The sequence below is a fragment of the Felis catus genome, chromosome D2 (assembly GCF_018350175.1).
Source record: "Felis catus isolate Fca126 chromosome D2, F.catus_Fca126_mat1.0, whole genome shotgun sequence".
In the NCBI taxonomy this organism is placed as follows: Eukaryota; Metazoa; Chordata; class Mammalia; order Carnivora; family Felidae; genus Felis; species Felis catus.
Window position 1 is genome coordinate 65,497,862 of NC_058378.1, and position 24,199 is coordinate 65,522,060.

Genomic DNA, 24,199 nt, shown 5'->3' on the forward strand with positions numbered 1-24,199 from the left:
GTACTTAACCTCCATTTTTAAATTAAACAAATGGAAAACTGTGCTTTCCAAATCTATTAGCACCTTGCAATTAAGTCCTTAACACAGGTTCATTAGTTGAATACCCCATCTTTAAAGAAAAAGAAATTGCTGACAGTTCACTTTTAGGCTGAGTGTTGTTAGCCTTTCACCTAAATTGTGAGCTCCTGAGAATTGAGTACTTAAAGACTCTTGAAGAGACGCTTTTTGTTTCTTGGTGTCAGTCTGGTGTAGGATGAAGCAAGGCCACATCAGCAAGCAAAGACCTGGGCTGCAAAAGTGTCACAAAACTGTGAGCTTCATGTCCAGAACTGTGTTTTATTTTGATATTCACCCCCAAAGAGCATAAAGGAGTGCTTCTTAATACTCTTTTTGCTAAATTAGGGGCAGCTAAATTAGGCTCAGTCAGTTGAGTGTCCAACTCTTGATCCTGGCTTAGGTCATGATCTTACAGTTCATGAGATCAAGTCCCATGTCAGCCTTCACACTGTCAGCATGAAGCTTGCTTGGGATTTTCTCTCTTCCTGTCTCTCTGCCCCTCCCCTGCTTGCTCACTCTTGTTCTTTCTCAAAAATAAATAAATAAACATTTAAAAAATGTATTATTTTTGCTAATTTGGTAACAGACACATATATGTGAATCAACAGGAAATGTCAGAATGTAAAGAAGAGAGGCAAAATGTAAGAAAGAGGAAATTAGTGTTTGTCACTCCAAGTCTTAGCAGTCAATGTCTTCATGCCTGAAACCTCATCTTCACATTCATGAGTTTTTCCTTATTTCTTTCCCTCCAATCACCATTCCATTAATACATATTCTCAAGAAGGAATCTGAAACTCACGCACAAAAAGGGGTAGTTGACTGATGAGCCAACTTAATGGGCATCCTAGAATCTTAACAGGAATTCTTAATTGAACTAAGCTAGACAGTTTTGACTTTCACAATCCATAAATGGGGGGTGATGCATGAGAATTTTTGGGACTACTGAGTAGAGTCCAGGGAGCCTGTTAAATATCCTACAATTCACAAGGCAGACCCCCTCCACAAATAAAAAGAAGAATTATTTGAGTGCACATGTTAACGGTGATAAAGTTGATGAGGCTGAGAAATCCTGGTCAACGGGAAGAAAGTCTAAGCAGTGTAATTCTCAGCATATCTGGCAGTGAAGAGAGGAAGAAAGACTATTTGTTGAGAAGAAATCAAATCTCATCTTCACAAGGTATCACAGCATGTACTGACAGTGACAATCCCTTAGAGAGGCAGTTTATGTAAGCAGTAGAATACAATCAGATCTTCACCTTCAGAAGGGAGGGTCAGCATGGCAGCACAATGGCTGAGCCTTCTGTGGGCCTCAAAGCCTGATTTCATAGTGTGGTATTGGTGTTCTTTCCAATTGTAGGACCCTTGGCCTTGGAGTCACATCTGTTTCTCTTAATTTTGCGATTTCCATAGACCAAATCTCAGTTCTCATCTCCACACTGCCCGCTGCTGGTCCTTCCGGGTGGCTAACACAAGGCTCACATATGTCTTTAAGTCCATGTTGTCTCATCTGTAGAACAGATATAAGCCACAACAATAAAAGTAATTCAGTGAGTGAGTTTCTGTAAAGCCTGAGAAGTAGGAGTTGCATCTCACTTTTAGCCTTTATTACCAATTTCATTGTTTTTAAGATTTTAATTCCAGTATACTTAACATACAGTGTTATATTAGTTTCAGGTGTACAATATAATGATTCAACAGTTGCATATATGACTCAGTGCTCCCCAAGACAAGTTTATTCTTTTTTTTTAAATTTTTTTTAACATTTATTTATTTGTGAGACAGAGAGAGACAGAGCATGAACGGGGGAGGGGCAGAGAGAGAGGGAGACACAGAATCGGAAGAAGGCTCCAGGCTCCGAGCCATCAGCCCAGAGCCTGATGCGGGGCTCGAACTCACGGACCACGAGATGGTGACCTGAGCCGAAGTTGGACGCTCAACTGACTGAGCCACCCAAGGCGCCCCAAGACAAGTTTATTCTTAATCCCCTTCCCTTTTCTCACCCATCCCCTCCTCCTATCCTCCCCTGGTAACTGTTTATTCTTTATAGTTAAAAGCCTATTTTTTGGTTTGTCTATTTTTTTTTCCTTTGTTCATTTTTTCCCCCTTAAATTCCACATATGAAATCATATGATATCCATCTTTTTCTGACTGGTTTATTTCACTTAGCATTATTCTCTTTAGATCCATCCATGTTGTTCAAGTAGAAAGATTTCATTCTTTTTTATACCTAATATTATATATAATATATATATATATACATATATATATGTGTGTGTGTGTGTGTGTGTGTATATATATATATATATATATATATATATATATATATATATATAAACTTATATAATAGCATTTTATTTATCAGTTCATCCATCCATGGACACTTGGGCTCCTTCCATAGTTTGGCTATTGGAAATAATGCTGCAATAAACATAAGAGAGAATATAACCCTTTGAAATAGTGTTTTCATATTCTTTGGGAAGATACCCACTAGTGCAATCACTGGATAGTAGGGTTTTTTAATTTTTTGAGGAACTTCTGTACTGTTCTCCTCAGTGGCTGAACTAGATTGCATTCCCAAAAACAGTGCAAAAGTGTTCCTTTTTCTCTACATCCTTGTCAATACTTGTTTCTTGTGTTTTATTTTAGCCATTCTGATAGAGTGAAGTGATATCTCATGAAGGTTTTATTTGCATTTCCCTGATGATGAGTGATGTTGAGCATCTTTTCATGGTCTGTTGGACATCTGTACGTCTTCTTTGGAGAAATGTCTGTTCATGTCTTTTACACATTTTTTAATTGGATTATTTGTTTTGTGTGTGTGTTGAGTTGTGTAAGTTCTTTATATGTTTTGGATACTAACCCTTTATCAGATATGTCATTTGCAAATATCTTCTCCCATTTGGTAGGTTGTCTTCTAGTTTGGTTGGTTATTTCTTTTGCTCTGCTGAAGCTCTTTATTTTCATGTAGTTCTAAGAGTTTGTTTTTGCTTTTGTTTCCCTTGTCTCGGGAGACATGTCTAGAAGGATGTTACTACCACCTGTATCATTCTGAGCTAATTGCTCCACCCTCAATCTTCTCATTTGTGAGATGGATCTCATCTATATCAATAGGACATTTTAAAGATTTAATGGGAAAAGGAAGGAAAGGATGAGCTCTAATCTGGTCACATTTTAAGTGTCTAATAAATTATATTGCTGTTGGGATCATTGTGGTTATCATTGATAATCTTTTCTATTGATTATCATTCATTGATTCATTGATTATTTGGTTTACTTGTTCATTCATTCATTTGTTTGACCAACATCTGGTAAGATCGTGCCATAGCCTAGGTATTACAGAGACAAATGCTTCAAAATGCCTCTTTCTTTGCCAAAAATACTTTGTGAAGCTGATACTCTAAACTTGGGAGAAGCGGACAGAGCTAGCCAGTGTGGGGATGAATGAAAGTAATCTGTACCCGCATGTCATCTACTCCCAGAAAACACATAAAACCATCTTGATCCACATTGGCTTTCTCTTAGCTCTTTTTGCCTTGCCACCTTTGTTGTTCCTTCTGGGGCTTAGTTCAGCATAATGCGATATTCTTTATTGCAAAAATACTTCCCCATGCTAACTTAGGTAAACAATCTTATTAAACCTGATTTAGGCAGAAGGAAAGGGCTAGAGAAAGGAAAAAGACAGGAGAGAGAGAGACAGAGAAAGAGAGAGAGAGAAAGAGAGAGAGAGAGAGAATGACACTGTGCCTTAGGTTAAATAAAGTACAGATTCCTGTGGTGATCACTTCCCCCAACTACTTTTACTTTTATTCCTCATAACAATTACTTGATAGGTATTTAAATTTTATTGCTACATAAGCAACAGGCACCAACAGTGACATACAACAATACACACTTTTTTTCTCATGGTGTGGATCAGATTCAGGCTGTTGAGTCCACTGACCCCCCTACTTCATGCTGCAGTCTATAGTGCATAGTCAGCTGGGGCATTCCTGATGGACATGAATTCATTCTGGGGCCCAGACTGAAGAGGGAGGAAACTCAGAGAAAACTCTCCTGAGAGATGCCAGGAATGAAAGATGGTAAGTGGAAACACACCAGGGCTTGTAAGGCCTAGAGTTAGAAATGGAGCCTGTTATCTATTCCCATACTCCACTGGGCAAACAGACGACAAGGCCAAGCATAAAGGCAAATAGGAGAAGAGTATGCTCCACATTTTTTTAAAGACTGGAAGCAGGAACTTGGGAAAAAAGATCAAGAAATGTATTAAAAAAATAAGGGCTAATAAAATGATCTTGCATATAACCTATGGGCTGCAATGTCCTGAGAAATAGTTTTAGGTCCAACTGATGTAACCCAATATGTCAGCCCTGGCCACTACCAATTTGTTTCATTTTATCAACAGGAAATGGCAGGTGAGTTGAAAGTTTTTAAAGGAAAAGTGCTTCACCAAACTGTTCTCATCCAAAGAAATGGTCGAAGAATAACACCTTGTCTTGTTATTGTGGTAGCTAAACATTTTTACTGAAAACATTATCGGTAAAGCATAAATAATCATATTGCCTAGCTCACAGGCTATATATAGGAAGTAAGACCATGAATAAGCAATTCTTAGCATAGGACTTGGCACATAAGTACCCAATAAGTATTAGCCAATAATAACAATGATAAACAGCATACAAAGATTTATTCAACCTATGTTTTATAAGCACCTAATATGTGTAAGACACAGTGATAGATGGTGCCAGAGAGAACAAACCTCTGCTTCCAAAAACCATGTACTAAAATTAGAAGGTGGGTTAAGAAGCTCTAACCTGTCATCATTTTTTAATGGCATGCTTTCTAACCCAATATATGCCCTCTTTTCTCTTTTGTTCCCCTTTATGCCTATTTCAGTGGTTCAACCACTGGTAATCAAAATAGCCCAGACTAGCAGAGAGAACAGGCTGACCTTACTACTTAAGGGATTGGCAGAGGCAGGATCAATAGCACTGAATGTGGTGAGTCAGGTAAGATGTCACAGAGGAGGTGCCATGTGAAGTGCAGTAGGACTGTCACAAGCAGGTATCAGTGGAGGTGTTCCAGGTAGAAAAAAAAAAAAACAGGCTAGACAAGAGGAAGAGACGCCTTCAGGGTAGGGAGGGTACTTGGGCCCCAAGCACGGGAGAGGAGTCTGACCCTTCCCTCCCACAGATGTTTACATGACTGTTTCCTATCTTACTGGTGTCAGCTTGGGTTTCATCTACCCAGTGGCATAGACTGATCACCTTGCCTAGTGTCCCCAGTGAAACTGTACCATATTTTTGTTTTACATATTTCATAGCACTGATAGTCTCTGAAATTCTCTTATTTGCAAGTGTGTTTATGGCCTGCCTCTACTTGGGTGTATGCGCTACCTAAAAATAACCCTATTGTTTCTCTTGCTCCTTCTCAATTCCCTGTGATCACAATAAAGTTCATGGTAAAGACCTATTGACACAACAGATGAAGAGCTGAGGAAGGATAGAAAGTAAAGCTGGAGTCAAAAATCAGAGGCTGTTCTATATCAGAAGCATGACTATTAAAAAAAATAATTGGTAAGATGGACTTCATTAAAATGAAACATGCTCTATAAAAGACAATGTCAGAGAATGAGAACGGGAGAAAATATTTGCGAAAGACATATATGATAAAGGACTGGTATCCAAGATACAAAAAACCCTTTAAACTCAACAATAAAAAAACAAACTGATTTAAAAACGGGCAAAAGGTCTTAACAGATATCTCATCAAAGAAGATTACAGAACTCTCATTCATTGCCAGTGGGAATACAAAATGATCTGACTACTTTGGAAGACAGTTTAGAAGTGTCTCCCAAAACTGAACATACTCTTACAGTTCAGATATCATATAATATATGATAATTCAGCAATCATACTCTTTGGTATTTACCAAAAGGAGACGAAAGATTATGTCCACATGAAAACCTGCACATGGATGTTTATAGCAGCTTTATTCATAATTACCAAAACTTGGAAGCCGCCAAGATGCCCTTCAATGGGTGAATGGGTAAGTAAAGTATAGTATATCCATACAATGGAATACTACTCAATGCTAATAGAAATGAGCTATCAACCTGAAAATATATGGAGAAAACATAAATACATGTTACTAAGCAAAAGAAGCCAATCTGAAAAGGCTACACACTATATAATTCCAGCTGTATGACATTTTGGAAAAGGCAAAGCTATGGAGGACAGTAAAAAGATCTGTGGTTCTCAGAGGTTGTAGAGAAAAAGGGATGAAGCACAGAAGATTTGGGGGACAGAGAAACTACTCTGTAGGATGCTATAATGGTGAGTACATGTGATATACATATATTAAAACCCATAAGAATGTATAACACCAAGATTTAACCCTAATACAAATTATGGACTTTGGGTGATAATGAGGTATCAGTGTAGGTTCATCATTTATAACAAATTTACCACTCTGGTGTGGGATGTTAACAGTGGGGTAAGCTGTGCTTTTGTGGGGGTAGGGGGACATGGGAACTCTCTATACTTTCTGCTCAATTTTGCTATAAACCAAAAACTATTCTAAAAGAAGAGAAAAAAAAAAACCCTCAGAGAATACAGGATCTGGACTTTGACTAAAGTCTATGCTCCCTCTGATTAGATAATGAGGATCTGGCATTTCTGAGAAGGGGAGTATAATTTTCAGAGCTCTGTTTTTGGCTGGTTTGTATGTATTCAAGAAGCAGAGGCTAGGAATGGACAGAGGGTCATGAGAGCAGTAAGGTCATTGTAAGCAAGTGAACAAAGAAGAGAAGTTTATCTAATATAGGGAATGGTCTATGTGAGCCCAACTATTTTCCTTGATGAGATGTCTATGCTGAAGAAAACATCAACTGATTTTTCCGTCTCTCATGACTGGCTGCTTTGCAAAAGACTTATTTTCAGACATAAGTTTTGAAACTAGAAACTACCATCTTCCACCTGAACCTACAATGGTTCTTTTTCCCCAGGGAACAAACCCATTTCTATCCTGACAGTTTTGTTTTTTTTTTTAAACAAATCATGTTACTCATTCTTGTTTTCCTTGCTTTTATATTTGGTTGAGTGCATTTCTCTCTATTTTGATTATTTGAAGGTTTTGGAGATTTAGCTAAGCTGACAGGTGTATTAGTGCAATTATTTCCACTATCTTATAGCTTATAATTTTTTGACTATATAATAATTTACTTATCCCACTTTTTCTGTTGAGGATCATTTAAGATGTTTTAACTTTTTTCCCAATCACATACAAGAATTTAATGAACAGTCAAGCATACATCATCTTTTCCACGAGTGAAAATTTCTTCAAGGAACATACGAAAGTTACTGGGGCACCTGGGTGGCTCAGTTGGTTGAGATCCCAACTTTGGCTCAGGTCATGATCCTTCAGTTCATGAGTTTGAGCCCCACATTGAGCTCATTGCTGTCAGCCTGTCAGCGCAGAGCCAGCTTCAGATCCTCTGTCTTCCTCTCTCTGTCCCTCCCTGGCTTGCGCTCTCCCAAAAATAAATATATATTTTTTTAAAAGTATGTATATAACACAATTTATTTAATATTGTCATTTGCCCCCCGAAAGAATGTACCAGCTCTCACTGTATGGATTTTGAAATCTGTCATATCTGTGTCTAGCCCTTTGGCATTATTTGACTTTAGATTTATGTAAGTATCAGGGGTACAGAATAATAGCTTTCTATTATTTTAATCTGCCTTTCCTTGATAACATGTCAGACTGAGCACATTCTCATGTACTTATTGGCCATTTGTCTTTTATCTTTTGTGAATGACATTTCCATATATTTTGCCCATTTTTCCATTGGGTTGTTTATCTTTTTCTCATTTTGATTTGTAGAGGCTTTCTATAAATTCTGGATACTTAGCTTTTGTCAGTTTTATGCATTGCAAATATCTTCTCAAAATCTGTTCCTTGTCTTTTTACCTTGTTTATGATGTCTTTAGATGAACAGATGTTCTTTATTGAATGGATTCAAACTTATCTATTTTTTTTCCTTTATGGTTTGTCCTTTTTTATGTTGCTTAAAAAGGAAAATCGTTGCAAACCTAAGATTGTAAATATGTTTCACCTTTTATTCAAAATGTTTAAAAGTTTTACTTTGTGCAGTTGGTCTTTTGTCCACCAGAATTTAATTTTGCACTATCTTAACTTTGTTCCCCTTATTATACACCCTTCATGAAAGTACCCTCCTTTATTGCCTCAATAAATCTTGATTTGTTATAAGACAGCTTAATTCCCGCTTTCCTTATGAAGCCATCTCTGAGCTCTCAATCTTTTACTGACTTCTCTCTCCCTGGACTGCTAAAACATCTGTCTCTGAAATTGTGATGATTTTTATCTGAATACTGGGAATTTAAATACATACCTGCAATGTCCAGACAGGTAAGTCAGATAAGTGAAATGGGTCAGAATGAACATAATTAGTGGGAGTATAGAGATTGTGATGTACAACAGAGCTATGACCTACCCATGGGTGAAACTGGTACACAAGTTTGGTCAATTATTGCCATGGAAACCATTGCCAGAGTTGTCAGATCTTCTGATTTTCATTTTAAAAAGACATAATGAATTGATATTTTTACATAAAATCTAAGTTTTGAAGTTGACAACAATTTGAAATGTTTCAATGAATAATATGTGGATTCATAATATATAATCTAATGTGCTTCTCCACCTTTTTTGGCATGATCACCTTCTTTAAGGAGTCTTAATTTTTTTCCCCCTAATCACTTACCCATGGAATTAAATACTAAAGAATTTCATAATCATAATCAGATTCTGGGGAGAGAATTTAGAGGAAATGCTACAATGTGATTAGGATGCTTTCCCACTTACTGAACATGTTTCATCCCAGCCAGACCCACACCCTGAGAAAATGACAAATGGACAAGACCTCTTCCTGAGGGCCAAGTTGTACCTCCACTCTTGTGGATAGAATGCAATCACCTCCAAGAACTTTTTGGTCACTGGCCCAAATGCTAGGGAGAATAGTTTCATATTCCTCAGAAAAGCAACAGAGGAGTACAGAGAAGTAGACAGAACCCCCTTTGTCTTCCACGGAAACCCATTCTCCTTTGGAAGATGTTCTAGCTATGGCCAGTGGGCTTTTAATTTAATCTTGGTTCCTCAGCTTTAGTTTCTTCACCTAGTCTGGCTCATATACAGCCCATGGACTACTTTAAAGGTTCATTTATCTGATGAAATCAGTCCTAGAACAGGAATCAGAATATTAGCTTCAAGTCTGTATGTGTCTCTGGGAGCTAGGTGTAAAGTATTTTCCCATATGCAAATGTAAGTTTTCCCATATGCAAAGTAAGATGAGCCATAAGATCAACCCCAAGCCCAGCGTCTGCAGAGGACTTAGCACACATTGTCAAGAGCACTGACTCACAAGTCTATCAGATGTGAATTTGACTTCAAAACCTCCAACTCCGTGGCTGGATGTTACATAGCTTCTTTGGACAGTAATTTCAATGAGTGTAAAATGTTTATAAACATAATTCTTATTCATTTGATCACTCTGAAGTTCAACTGAGATCATAGGGAACAGCTCTGTGATATAATTAACTGGTTAGTAGGTATGCGACAACTTGTACCTATACAAGGCCACAAAGATATTATTTCTTTTCTTAAAAATATTTTTTTTTCAACGTTTATTTATTTTTGGGACAGAGAGAGACAGAGCATGAACGGGGGAGGGGCAGAGAGAGAGGGAGACACAGAATCAGAAACAGGCTCCAGGCTCTGAGCCATCAGCCCAGAGCCCAACGTGGGGCTCGAACTCACGGACCGCGAGATCGTGACCTGGCTGAAGTCGGACGCCTAACCGACTGCGCCACCCAGGCGCCCCTTAAAAAATATTTTTAATGTTTATTTTTGAGAGAGAGGGACAGAGTGTAAGTGGAGGAGGGCAGAAAGAGAGGGAGACACAGAATCCAAAGCAGGCTCCAGGCTCTGAGCTGTCAGTACAGAGCCCGACCTGGGGCTCGAACTCACCAACAGTGAGATCATGACCTGAGCCAAAGTCAGACCCTTAACTGATTGAGCCACACAGGTGCCCTGGTATTACTTCTTAATTATCATTGCTACAGGATGTTTTATTTCAAACCTGAATTAAACATGCTTTACTTGCTCCTCAAATTTTCAGATTCACATGAGAAGAACTTTTTCAATAGAATCTCCTTTTCCAGAAAAATATGGATAATTCTCTCCTTGGAGACTATACTTTCAATCCTGTCTCCCACATGCTCTATCTGGGCAAGGGGCCAGGGAACTTGCAATGGAGTCTGGCAAAAGTATTTCCACCCAGAGGCAGCAGAGAACATCACAATGCCGCTCCAAAAACCTGTAGACACTCGCACACAAATAGAAAAGACCCAAAACTTTTACAGGATATTTCCTGAGTGTGTCTGTGCCCTCTTACATCTTTGTTTGTTGGTTGGCTAAGTATATCCCTGCAATTTTTAGTCTTAATTTTTCAATAGCTTTCTTGAGATATAATTAACCATGAGGTTAATTCTGTAATTCTGCTTTCTCTTTTTGAGTATCTCTAATGGTCTTGCTGTACATTTGGGGCCAACTTGATACATGTGGGCTTTTGTATGCATCCAAACACGCATGTGTTTGTTTATTTGTGTCTCAATACTTACGTCTGTGTGAATCTGTATCTGTGGATCTCTTTCCTATGAGATCTCTGTGTTTATGTGCATCTGAGTGTGCACATGTCTAGGAACCCGTTCATGAGGTTCTAGGAATGAATCTGTGTGCCTGAATATGTATCTGTAGCTGTGTGGCCGAAGTTTCTAAACATGCTAGTGTTTGTCTCTCTGTTCCTGCTCTGTGCTGTGTTTTGTGAACCCCTATCAGTTCCGAGCACTTGTATGCCACTTTTAGTTACAAATGACGAGGTCGGGCAATGGTGATTTGGCCCATCAATGTTGCTAAATTGTTCTAACAGGCATGGTGAACACCACAGGGGAACAAGTTTAAATTCTGATTTTCTTCTTTTACATTGGGACCTATATCCTCCCCCTCAAGTTGATTTTGGGAGGATGCTGAAAGACAGTGATTGGTCTTAGGTGGCCCCAGTCATAAGAAGTTGTAAGGGTCCCCAGGTAATTCTCATGTGCAACACAGGGATAGAACCTCTCTACCAGTCAAGTGGCTAGGTCTCTGCCATTCTTCTGGAAATCTGCGAACTGCTTTCCTTAAAGTTGGCATTACTTATGTCACAGTGGTGAGGGAGGTTAATTTGAGTACTTTATTGGTTGTGAAAAAGAACTTATCCTCCCTTTGCCTGTGGAGCAGGGAAGTGTCCCAGGAGACTAGAGCCTGTGTGCTAACAGCTCCTCACAGCTGAGGAAGAGCTCCAGCCCCCTCCTCCCCAGCCCAATCCTCCTCCTGTTCCAGCAGACACGGGGCTCCTTTTATGAGTACATCTGTCTAATTAGGCAGATGTAGTGCTGCCTTAATTTCCATATAAATCCTTCAGACCCACAGTGGGTATTTGGCAAATCCAAAGAGAATTTACTAGTATCATAAACAAAATGTTTTGTTTAAAAAAAAAAACTGCATGTTTTGCAACATCCTTTTAATGGAGAGGCTCAGGAAAGAGCAAATGCAGAGTGGTGCAGAGTGGAGACCTAAAGTTAAGAGGGAGGGAGAATCCAAGAACAGGGAATGAGAAGAATAAAATCTTTGCTATTTATACCCTGAGAGACAGGGACATCCATGAGCCACAAAATAACAATTTAAAAATTAAGGGAAAAATGGGCCCTTTTCTTCAGACCCCACTTATAGTAATATGACCCTCTGGAGTGAGAGACTGATTGCTAACTCTTTCCAAACTCATCACCCCCCAACCACCCTCCATGGAGAGCTTTCTCAGGTCCTGAGAATTTTAATTCTGACAGTCACAGCAACGAATTCAGGAGGGTAGCAGACTTCCATTCACTGAGACTAGAGAAAGTTGGATTCCTTAATATCCTCACTATCCACTACTACAATTAGACGTTTACATGAAACACGGTAACTACTCAATAAATATTTGAGAAAGAAATAAATGACAGGTCTGGTTTTAACAACCTAGTGGGTCTGAATTGGTTACCTGGAGGTCTCTCTCTAACAGAATGGAAGTGAAATAATCAGTGAGAAAGCTCTCTTAGGTCTCTAAATTGTTCACAAGGGAACTATTATGTGAAATAAAGTATTCCTAAAAAAAAAAAAAACAAAAATTTAAGAGGATAGAGGTAGAAGTAGAGGATATAAGTCAGTGTTTATTAGCATAATTTAATGATGCTTACAGATGCTTATAGAAGGAAAATAAAGTGGGGAAATACCTTAATACCACAATCCATCTGGAAATTTCAGTCATATTTTACACAGTACTTTATAGCTTCTAAATATAACTCAGTTAAAAAGGTTTGGGTTGGTAAAAATAATAGCTAACCTTTATTGGATCACCTAAATGTACTAGCACCATGATTTACATAAAAGCCCCATTTCATTTTCATTTTCCTCAGTAGGTTGGTTTATGATGCCACAATTTCACAGGTGAGAAAAATTAAGCCTTGACAGGTTAAATTACTTGCCTAAGTTCACATGACTAGTAGGAGAGAATCTAGAATTCTAAAACAGGTCAACAGACTTTAGAACCCATATGATTAATCACTATACTCTTTGACTTGATTTTATCGACCACAGAAGTACCAGGTGCCAACAATTCTGACATCTACTGAAGTCTTGATTGACCATTACTGAGTATGATGGAGAAGCTTGTATGGGAACTACCTCAAATGCATATGATTCACATTTCTTATATACTATGATTAAGACACTTAGATACAACACAAGGTATAGAGTGTCCACAAGTTTGGGAATACCGTATTGTGGAAGGCATGAGATTGCTTGACTTGGTGGCCATCCCACATAATTTTATAGCTATCCCTGGGACTGTTGGTTTTATTTTTGTTCTTTTACAGTTGAGGTTCCTGCTGCTCCAATACCTGGAGAAATTTTTCAAGTAACAAACTAGTCAGTGATGAAACTAGGATGAGAATTCAGTTCTGCCAACTCCCCAGCTACAGACCTCTGGATGATATCAGATGTTTAACCTTTTTCATGAGACATTTCAGAGATGGAAAGAGAGAATGTGTTGACCTGAGTGATCTCTGACAACATTAGAATAGCCCAGGAGGTTTCTATCCATTGATCCAAAATAAATTCTTAATAGAAGGATTAATCTTTTTTCTCAAATGGGAACCAAGAAGAACTCTTTCCTCTTCTCCAGGCCTTAGCATTTATAACATGGGGGGAAATAGTTACAAATATTATGCAGACTTCTTCCTTAGACTGAATCCCTAGGAGTAGCCCCTGCCATTATTTTGGCCTCTGATATAGAGTGGTAGACTCCGGAATATGGGGAAGTGTATTTATCCTTATACTCAAACAACATCATATCTCAGCATCACAGTAAGAACAGCCAAAACAAAAGACAAACAAGTTTTTTCTAATTGTGGTTTCTCAAAACCTTCCCCCAAATTACCAAAATTTTAGGATTTTCACACAGGATTATGTGGTCTTTCAAATCAGGCTATCATTAGAAATTAGTACAGCAATTTGCTAAATTGATCCTACTTCCCATTAGACACAGCTTTTATCCGACCAATAGTCTGTTATCTCATACACAACAGTCCCCGTACTTAACACCACGGGCAGCTGCTTCATTTTAAAATGAAATGAGCTTCAATTTATTGAGGAGAAATCTCCTTTAGAAAGAAAGACAACAAAAAGGATCTTAAGACAATTGAGATGAAGATACCCCAAATTCTAGGTTAAAACTTGGCATGTTTTCGAAGGTGTTAATCTGAGTTGCCATTAGATAAATGATAATCAACATCTTGTTCCTGAGGGGGAAAGGTAAAGAGTAGAGGGAAGTGAACAAACGAAGGAAGCCATCAGGAAGGTGGGGGGGGGGGGGGGGGAAGACCCTAAAAAAATTCCTCTGCTCGGTATCTAGCACTTTGATATGCAACTCATTTCTATGTATTCTTTTATCCCCAAGTACATAGTCAGGATTCAAGGAGACTGAAAGTTCTTTTATTCCAAATATTACTCATTAACTGTCTCTGACACATTCTGACCACATAGTTGTTTAGCCTGTGATTAAATAGCACCTGGAATGTTTAAATGTATAGCCTTGCTCCTCAGTTTATCCCTTCTTTAAATGTCCTTATGATGCTTCCTCCTGAACAAAGTTTCAGTGGGACTCTCAACTATTTCAACAAACATGAAATATTGTCATTTTCACTAGAGTGATTCGAAAACTAAAAGAGCAAGATATCATTCTACAACAAGTACATTAGCAAAGAATATTTCTCAATGATGATACCCAATGCAGATTTATAACTTTTCTTGATCCCATCAGAGATAGGATTACAAAGCAATTAATTGGATATCTATATCACTATATCTAATTTTGAGTCTTTCATAGAAATTCTTAGCCCCAGGTACATGTAACCAGCTCCTAGAATCCCTGCTAGCCAAGCTGCATGGCTACTTGGATACAAAACTTAGCAGCAACCAGAATAAAACAGGAAAAAAGAATGAAATGCAAGCAGGCAGGCAGGCAGGAAGAAAGGATGGAAGGAAGGAAGGAAGGAAAAAAAAAAAAAAACCCAGACTACAATCAACAGAAAGACTGAGCAACTTAGTTGAACAATCTTATTTGAAATGGTCCAGGAAATTCAAAGCTTTAACCAATAATAATTGCTTTTTTAGTCTTTTAAATTATTATTATTATTATGTTTTGCTGGCGCTTTTCCTTTATTTTATAAATATTCAAATCAGTAGTCTTTAAGTTAAAAACAATCTCCATATTAAACAATTTGTCCCACAATAGGCACAAAAAGTTTTAAAGATACTAGTAATCCTACCAATTGACTCAGCACTGGTTTGGGTCACAGAATTCATGTGACTATTTGCATGGGCAGGCCAATGGCATATGATCATTGATTAGTGAATGTGCTGGATGTGAGGATTCTAATTTATTAACTATATTTACAGTTACATATGGACAGTATACACTGTCCATTATATATATATATATATATAATATTTATATTTAGATGTATGGTATATTGTATATTTACATTTACACAGTACACACTTTCCATTATATATATGTTTATATTATATATTATATATTTATAATATATGTATATTTAATTATCAAAATTACAGGTCTAACGTTTGTGCCTTTGAAGAACATAAGCAAATTTCTTAGCAGTCTTAGACCTGCTTAGCCTTCACACACACACACACACACAGGCGAAGAAAAATCAAACCAGAAGGTGTTTGAATGCTGTATATGTTAGAAAAAGTTATTAACTTTTGATCATAGTTCAAAACATTCAAAGAAAGGTCCTTGCTGATTTTGAATACTTAGAATATGTTTTACTTTATTTTTTATGTTTTTACTTGAGAGAAAGAGAGAGAGAGTGTGATCAGGGGAGAGGGGCAGAGGAAGGGGAGAGACAGAATCTTAAGCAGGCTCCATGCTCAAGGTAGAGCCCAGTGCAGACTTTGACCCCCAAGGCCCTGGGATCATGACTTGAGCCAAAATCAAGAGTCAGGTGCTCAACCATCTGAGCCACCTGGGCATCCCGAACACTTCCAATATGAAGAAAGAGTTTGGATAAAGAAAATAAGGCAAAGTTGCTTATATCGGGGAATACAAATAAATGCATTATATTGAAATTTTTAAGCTTCCTAAGATAGTGATATCTCCTGGGAAGACACTCACAGTTGAGGCAGTAGCCACCAATAAACCATTTTCCTCCATCCTGCTCTGCTACCTTCATCCTCATTATTCTCATCTCACCTTCACAGGATGGACACAAGAAGTCTAAACATATCTGATGTAAGCAGAAATGGAAAGATCTGGTACCTGAGAATTGTCTCCTATTATGATGCTTGACCTTTACTATCAGTGCTCTCATTTTATGTATTTTGACCATAACTGAGTCCCTAGCTGCAAGGGAAGCCATAAAAGGGGCAGCACACTTATTACACTTAACACTGCATTCCTACTCCCCGCCCCAGAAAAAAGGCAACACTGTTTTCAGGAAGAAACACTAATACTAGGTAGAAGGACTAATGGGGTAAAGGTGGGGGCAACATCGAAGAGTACCCTGCAAGGCTATTCATTCTGGCTCAATGCCTTGATTCATTTACAACTCTGACAGAAACACCAAGCTGCAAAACATAAAGTCATGTGATGTGCCTTTGTAATACCACCCTTTAAAGGTTTCGTGTGTGCCCTATTCTACTTATCACATTGAAACAATCAATATAAAAATAAGGCAACTAAATCAGCTTTCCTAAATGTCCTCTACTGAAGATTAGTCCTGAAATAAGGCCCAAGAGAAAAATGTTCCTATTGTCAAATACATTGGACTCTCTTAATGTGCAGTAGTATGTTAAAGCCTCTGGCAATTCCTAAAGTTAAATATGCTTAACGTAATGTTTCCCAAATGATAAGACACACTTCTTGTAACGTATATTACCATTCTTTAGAATTAATTTGGGTGATATTGATAAATCTTCTCTCATGAGCCTGGAAGGCTAATCCTTGCTTTCTGCGGAGGAATATTTTCTATGGAGGATTTCCCAATATATCCACTGATACTTCAGCTCATTGTTAACAGTGCTGCTTGTCAAAACTGTTTGTGTTTTTCCTTATTTTTTTTTAGTTCAAGCCACTGGATCAGGTTGGGATGAGTAGGCAATCTTATTCTTCTTTAGTTAACAAGCCTCTGACAGACTGCAATAGGTTTTACTGAGTAAACTGAAATTTAAAAATATGACATCTTGAATTATAATATGGGAAAATAAATACCATGTGAGAAATTTAGAGATTCTGAAAAAAGTAGAAACAGACAATATGTTCTGTGATTATTCAAATAAAATTTCCATTTAACTCACTTTAAATATGACCCTTTTTATAGCCCGTATCTGTTTCAAGAAAAGAAATAGAAAAGCCATGGACTTAGGAAATGACTGATACTTCATTTCATGCCTTTCTTCCACCTCCAACCCCCTCCAGCCCTTACTGTCTACTGTCTTAGAGTTGTCAAACCCCAACTAAGGCAGAGTCTGAAAAGTAAAGATGGGCTATGCCTTAGGATTCAATAATATTGATTCCCATGCTCATGACTTGACATGTTAGTGGAAATAAAATGTGTTCTCTACTGAATATATTCTAAGTCCACATTTCAAGTGATGGGACGAGGAGTAACGCAATCATTTGCTGGCACACATGTGGGGGCAATCCACATAAACCAGTTAGATTCAGACATGAAAATTAAAAAAAACATGTTAAGAATGGAACACAACCACCACAGAAATCCCTTTTTTACTCCAAAGACTCTTTAGAAAGCATGGCTTGAGGGGCACCTAGGTGGCTCAGTTGGTTAAGTGTCAGACTTCCGCTCAGGTCATGATCTCATGGTGCATGAGTCCAAGCCCTGTTCAGGCTCTGTGCGGACAGCTCAGAGCCTGGAGCCTGCTTCGGATTCTGTGTCTCCCTCTCTTTCTGCCCCTCCCCTCTTGCGCTCTATTTCTCTCTCTCTCTCAAAAATAAAGAAACATTTTTTTTTTAAAGGCATGGCTTTAAAGTCTGATGAGTTATCTACAAGCAGTAAGTTTCTCCCTTTTACACGGAAGTAACCAAACTCTTCACCACGCCTGGTAAACTTTTCCCTACAAATATTAAACTCAAACCCACTGGCTGTGAGGAAAAGTCAAAATCTTGAGACCCAGCAGCAGAGTTCTGACTGCAAAAAAGACAGGTATATCAGAGCTTTTGAGTCTAGGTGTCTATATTAAAATACATACACACAGGGGTGCCTGAGTGGCTCAGTCAGTTAAACGTCTGACTTTGGCTCCGGTCATGATCTTGTGGTTTGTGAGCCCAAGCCCCAGGTCGGGCTCTGTGGTGGCAGCTCAGAGCCTGGAACCTGCGTTGGATTCTGTGTCTCCCTCTCTCTTTGTCCCTCCCCCACTCATACTCTCTCTCTCTCAAAAATAAATAAAAACATTTTAAAAATTAAAGTATACACACAAAGAGAAATGCTTTGCTTGATTCCCTTTTTTTTCTCTCTGATAGGTTGTCACCCTCAGCCTCACACTGGATAATATAGGTTAAGTGGAGAGCACATACAAGGATGGAAACCTTGGTGCCTGGGAGAAATCCAGTGAATTCATGTCAAAAGGGGAAATTCTGCAGAGAATTTAATACACTTCTCATCTGGAGGTGGTCAAATTTCCTGTCCAATTCCATCCCACCAGAATGTCCACATCAGTCAGATCCTTTTAAACTTATGTTATCAAATGCAGCCTTGGAGTTTCAATATCTTAGCTTCACTTCCATATTCCAGGTCGTGCCCATCCATGTCTTGCACAAAGCTTCCCTGGCACTCACAGCCCTCACCTCAGGGAAGCTAAGGGACTTATCCAAGGATGCCTCGCCAGTAAGTAGTAAAGCTTAGATTTTGACAAAAGTCTGTCTAAATCCAAAGTCCATCACGATCTTAATTTCCTCAAACAGGAATAATGCTCAGTCTTCCCTAGTGAAAGGTGAAGTTGTGTATTTTAATCCAAATGGTCTCAGTGCAGAATCCACATCCCTGTTGACCTCATTTCTCTTGCCCACAGAAGGGATGCCAGAATTGGTGGCTAGACTCTGCTTAGTGAAATCCACCTACTTTCCCACAATCCCCACTTGTCAGCCTGGAATTACAGAAATGTTAGCGATTCACGGGAGGAATATTGTGGAGAACATCTGGAGGAAAAAACAATCGCACTTTACACTGATGTCTCTATAGATGGTCAGCTAGTGGCTTTATTGGCAGTCTCAAAACATTCTGGACATGCCTCAAGCAAGCGATTGCTATAAAGTGAAATTCAAAACCCAATCAAATTTATGAGGCAGCTGACACATTGACTTCACTGTGACATGTTTGTGTGAAAAAAGCATCACAAAAACAGCTCCATTTGTTTCTGGCAAATGTTAGCTTCTTAAAAAGTGCCAGTTATTTTATGGAAGGCACAAGATGCTAGACGATCCTTTCCAAAAGAAATTCCAATTCCTTCCCACTTATACTAAGCTACTAAGCTACTCTATTGGACCTAATCTGGGGACAAACATATTTTACATCACTATCTCCACAAATCATTTTCATCTGTGTGCACTTCCTAAACTTATTAGCTATTACATTTTAGATTAAAAAAAAAACAACTAGATTGAGGATTTAAGCAATTTACTTAGAAATATTATTTGGGATTTGGTCTTGTCGCTGCCATCATATTTAGCTGTCTCACAGGAAAATGACCTAGCAGAAAATCCACATAATGCTTTCAATTCCTCAGTATTCCTCCAGCACCTCAATTAATCCTCACCATAGCACTCAATACATCTATTAATTAACCTTTAAAGAACTAAAGTGTCCCAAGGATATTTTTTAATTAAAGAAATTATGGATCAAACCAATCTTCTCAGTGGTGATTTGTAGCTCAGTATTGCAATTGTACGGTTTCTTTCTCACATTGCTCTAAAGACCTGTCACTGTTACAGGTTCCCATCCGTGGAATCCCTCCCTCCTGTGGACTGCCAGAGTCTTCTGTTTATTCTCGTCCTAATGCATTTATAATCTGCCTTGCTGTGGGGATACTTACTCTAAAAGACTGAAAATTCTTTGAAAACATTTTGGACTTTATCCATCTTTGCGGCCTCCATCACATCCAAAAAAACCTAATTATCCTAAAATATAATTATATTGAAATGAAGTAACTCAGTATAATCTTACTACATGAGAAAATGTTCCAAAAACCCAGTAGTTTGATAGACAGCGTTATTTAGGTGATCAAACACCTCCAACATAGTCTGAATCATACAAAAACAGATTAATATAAGCTTCATATTTAATATCAGGCAGCCTGAGATATCATATCTGCCAGTTACTGTGTAAAAGACTGTGGGCAATAGTGTAAGCTCTAGAAGTCTTGAGTTTTCAATAAAATGGGTGATATTAATGCAACATAGTTTTAGGGTTACAGTGGAGAAATACAATGTCTACCATAGAATAAATTACCAATACATGGTCATCCTTTATATTAACTTAAATAAATCAGGGCATCTTCTCTGCCTGGTCAAGATAGCCTGAGACAGTTTTCAAAGCGTGGACTTTGGATGAGCAGAATTGGCATCATCTGGCAGCTTGTTAGAGCTCCTCACATCTCTTACCAACCTACTAAATGAGAAACTCTAGAGGTGGGCCCAACAATCTGTTTAAAAAGTCCTTTGGGCGATTCGGATGAGCACTAACATTTGAGAACTCTCAACTCCTAGAGGCTTAAAAGGTTTATTTCTCTCTCATAGTACCGGCCCATTATCTGGGAGCTCTGCTCCAAGTCAATCTCAAGGGGAGGCCAAACCTGTAGAGTTACATTCATTTACATTTCAATGGACAAAACAAGTGTAATGGCCATAGCTGGTTTCAAGCGCAGTGTTACAATATGCATAGAAGGAGAAGAAAAGGAGTACATATGGATAGCCTTAGTGACATCTGGAGGTGCTTTCAGCTTTCTGGTTTCTTCCCTTGGTGGAAATGGAGCTCCAGGTTAACTCAAATGCTAATATTTGACCTTACCTCAAAGGAAGGAGGAGATATCAACCTCCACTCCTGTAGAAACCTCACTCAGATAGATGCTCTGCTGCTTTAAGAGGGGCACTTGACCCAATTGTCATCAAGACACTCAATTATTGGGCTGAATTTTTCTCAAGCTAAAGTCTTTCTTTCATAATTATTTAATCCTCAAAGCTTGATTCAACTTGCTAATATTAAATTAATATAAGATGAAGCCTGACAGACTGAAATATTAACATTTTAGTGGTATTTCAAGGTACTCTGTAGGGGCCCCTTTAACCTCTAAACATTCCACCCCTGCCAGGTAAAGGTATCAGAGCATCACCCCTGCCACCACAATGGCCAGCATCACCCAACTCTCAGTCGGCAGGACCTAAGAAATGGAAATGGAAAGCCTTCCTCATTAGCTTTCAGCACTAACCATCAAACCATGGAGCCGGTGCATATGCTTGTGCAGATTGCATAGTGCAGAATGGTAACACACTAAAGGGCATCTGATCGGCACATCGCCAACATCAGATCTTTGTGTAGTTATTAAGAAAAACATTCACACGACCAGCAGTAAGATATCTAATTTCCTTTCAACAAATTAATTTCTTATCACCATATTCTGTTAAGGAAAGTAAACTGTATTGAGGAAAGGGTAAGCACCTTTCTTCCTTTCTTTCCTTTTTTTTTTTTCTACTACACCGAGACAGCTTAAGGGTTAGAGATGACCTGTGTACTATTTCATCCAAGATTTTGCTTTGGGCATTGCCATGTGCCTTCTCTGTTTCACAACCTAACTATACTCTCAAAAACCTATCTATAGAAATTGGGTTGTAGTAAACTGGAACTCTTTTACAAATAGAAGAGGCCCAAAATATGAAGTATAATTGTTAAATTGTTCTTAATGTTTATTTATTTTTGAAAGAGAGAGAGAGAGAGAGAGAGAGAGAGAGAGAGCGAGTGAGCACAAGCAGGGGAGGGGCAGAGAGAGAGGGAGACACAGAATTCAAAGCAGTCTGCAGGCTCTGAGCTGTGGGTACAGAGCCCGGCATGGGGCTCAAACTCACAAACTGCAAGATCATGACCTGAGCTGAAGTCGGTCACTTAACCAAGTGAGCCACCCAGGCATCCCTGAAGGATAACTGTTTAAAAACTAAATGCTTCAGAAATACCAGCTATTACCACCCAGATATACCCTGGATATATTTTCTCAAATCAACCTGTTTGTATGTGGGAGGAATTCTACTAATTTAGCTCATCTAGATCTAAATAGATTTCACAAAATAATAGAGAATAAGAGAATGATCCATAATTATTTGGAATGAAGTCTCCAAATGGGAGGTTCTGGACCAGTTAGGTAAAAGTTTTGGGAGAAGTGTTTGGTTTTAATTTTGTTAATAGCCTTCCCAAAGTCCTGACTCTTGTTGTATCTATTTTTTCACCACAGTGTGACCACATTTGGGTAAACAACTTGCACTTAGCAGTCAACATGCTAACTCTTAAGTCTACCACATTGTTCAAAGACAATACAGAAACACAGGATTCGTGATGAGAATTGTATTCAGTCTGTTATGAAAGTACATGTGTGTACTGATATGTATTAATAATTGCAAGGCTCTGAGAAAGCAGTGCTTTTTTGCTCCCACTCAATGTTTTAATGCACAGAAGCAATCAATCCCTGCCCTCCTCCTTGCTCATAGCCACTTCTGCTGGACTTCTCCCAAGGTTACTAACAGCTCAGCCAAGAACAAAAGCTTGGATGTCAAACATCTGCAAACATAACAGTTACTTCTTGAGTAAATCCCTGTGAATGAGCCTCCCTGGGGATAAACTACACAAGGTCTTTGAAGGAATATTTGGCTAAGTACCCTTAGGAAGATACAAATTTGAAAGTATGAAGGGAACTTTAATTTGGGAACTTAATTGCAGAAGATACATGTATAACTTTAAAAACTAAAGCCAGAGTCCTTCAAAAACTCTTCAACTTTCTTATTCATTTAATTTACCACAATTTTAACTTTAGTATATTGAGGAATTGTCCACTGTACTAACCAGTCATTTCAATCAGCCCTTCCTACTGCCAGCAAACATCAAGACAGGAAGAAAGAATGTAGAGGAAAAATGGAGCTTACCTCTTCCTATAGACTGGATGCATCATTTATAAAAGCTGTGATGCACATGGTTCAGGCCAAGAACACTTTCATGGAACCACTTAAGACACATGATCTATAGAAGTAATTACAAAATGACTTAGATCTCTTCATACACTTTTCTTTTTACTGGTGGTATGAACATTTAACACGAGATCTACCCTCCAGAGTTTTAAGTGTAAAATTCAGTATTGTTGACTATAGGTACACTGTTGTACAGATGATCTCTAGAAGTTATTCGTCTTGTGTAAGTGAACCTTCATGCCTGCTAATTAGTAGTGCCTCATTTCCAGAAAATGCAAATCAAAACCACAATGAGACATAATCTCATGCCTATCAGGAGGGCTATTATCAAAAAGACCAAAAGACAAGTGCTGGTGAGGATGTGGAGAAATTGAAACCTTTGCACCATGCAGGTAATAATGCAAACTGGTGCAGCCACTAGAGAAAAGAGTATGGAGGTTCCTCAAAAACTAAAAATAGAACTACCATTTGAAAAAGCAATCTTACCTCTAGGAATTTATCCAAAATAACGGAAATCAGAGTATTGAAGAGAGATTAGCATTTGAATGTTCATTGTAGCATTATTCATGGGACTCAAGATACAGGAACAACCTAAACATCCATTGATAAGTGAATGTATAAAGAAAATGTGGTATATATTCAGTTGCGTGTGTGTATATATTATAGGATGTATTCATATACTTTTAAAACACCTACTATAGTAACCTTTACTCTATCCTCCTTAAAGTAGTTTTGAAAAGCCCTCAGCCCTGGGGAGCCTGGGTGGCTCAGTCAGTTTAGTGTCTGATTTCAGCTCAGGTAATGATCTCACAGTTCCTGAGTTCGAGCCCCACATTGGGCTCTGTGCTGACAGCTCAGAGCCTGGAGCCTGCTTTGGATTCTGTATCTCCCCCTCTCTCTCTCTGCCCCTCTCCCCCCTCCCCTGCCGCTCTCTCAAAAATAAATAAACATTTAAAAACTTTTAAAAAGGCCCTCAGTCCTATAAACCTACAGAATGATCATAACTCTAGGTACTAATGAGAAATAATACTGGGAAAAGAGGCTATTATTATGATTATAATGGCTATGATGACATTATTATTTTCACTTTACATCTATTGTTCTCCCCTTGCACTTTTCACAGATACTTCCATGGAATGTGAGGAAAGAAACAATATTAACAGAGGTACAACACTTTCTTTAAAGCTCATGAGGAAATGGGCTCAGTCATTTCTATCCAGCACATTAAAT

General features: G+C 38.4%; 1 long non-coding RNA gene across 1 annotated transcript; it reads right to left on the bottom strand.

Moving 5' to 3' along the window:
• Positions 1-316: 316 nt before the first annotated feature.
• LOC111557117 lies at positions 317-23,832 on the bottom strand. Its single transcript, XR_002736919.2, has 2 exons — positions 22,928-23,832; positions 317-1,564 (listed from the first exon to the last, which is right to left on the bottom strand). It is a non-coding gene; the product is annotated as an uncharacterized LOC111557117 (long non-coding RNA).
• Positions 23,833-24,199: the final 367 nt, after the last annotated feature.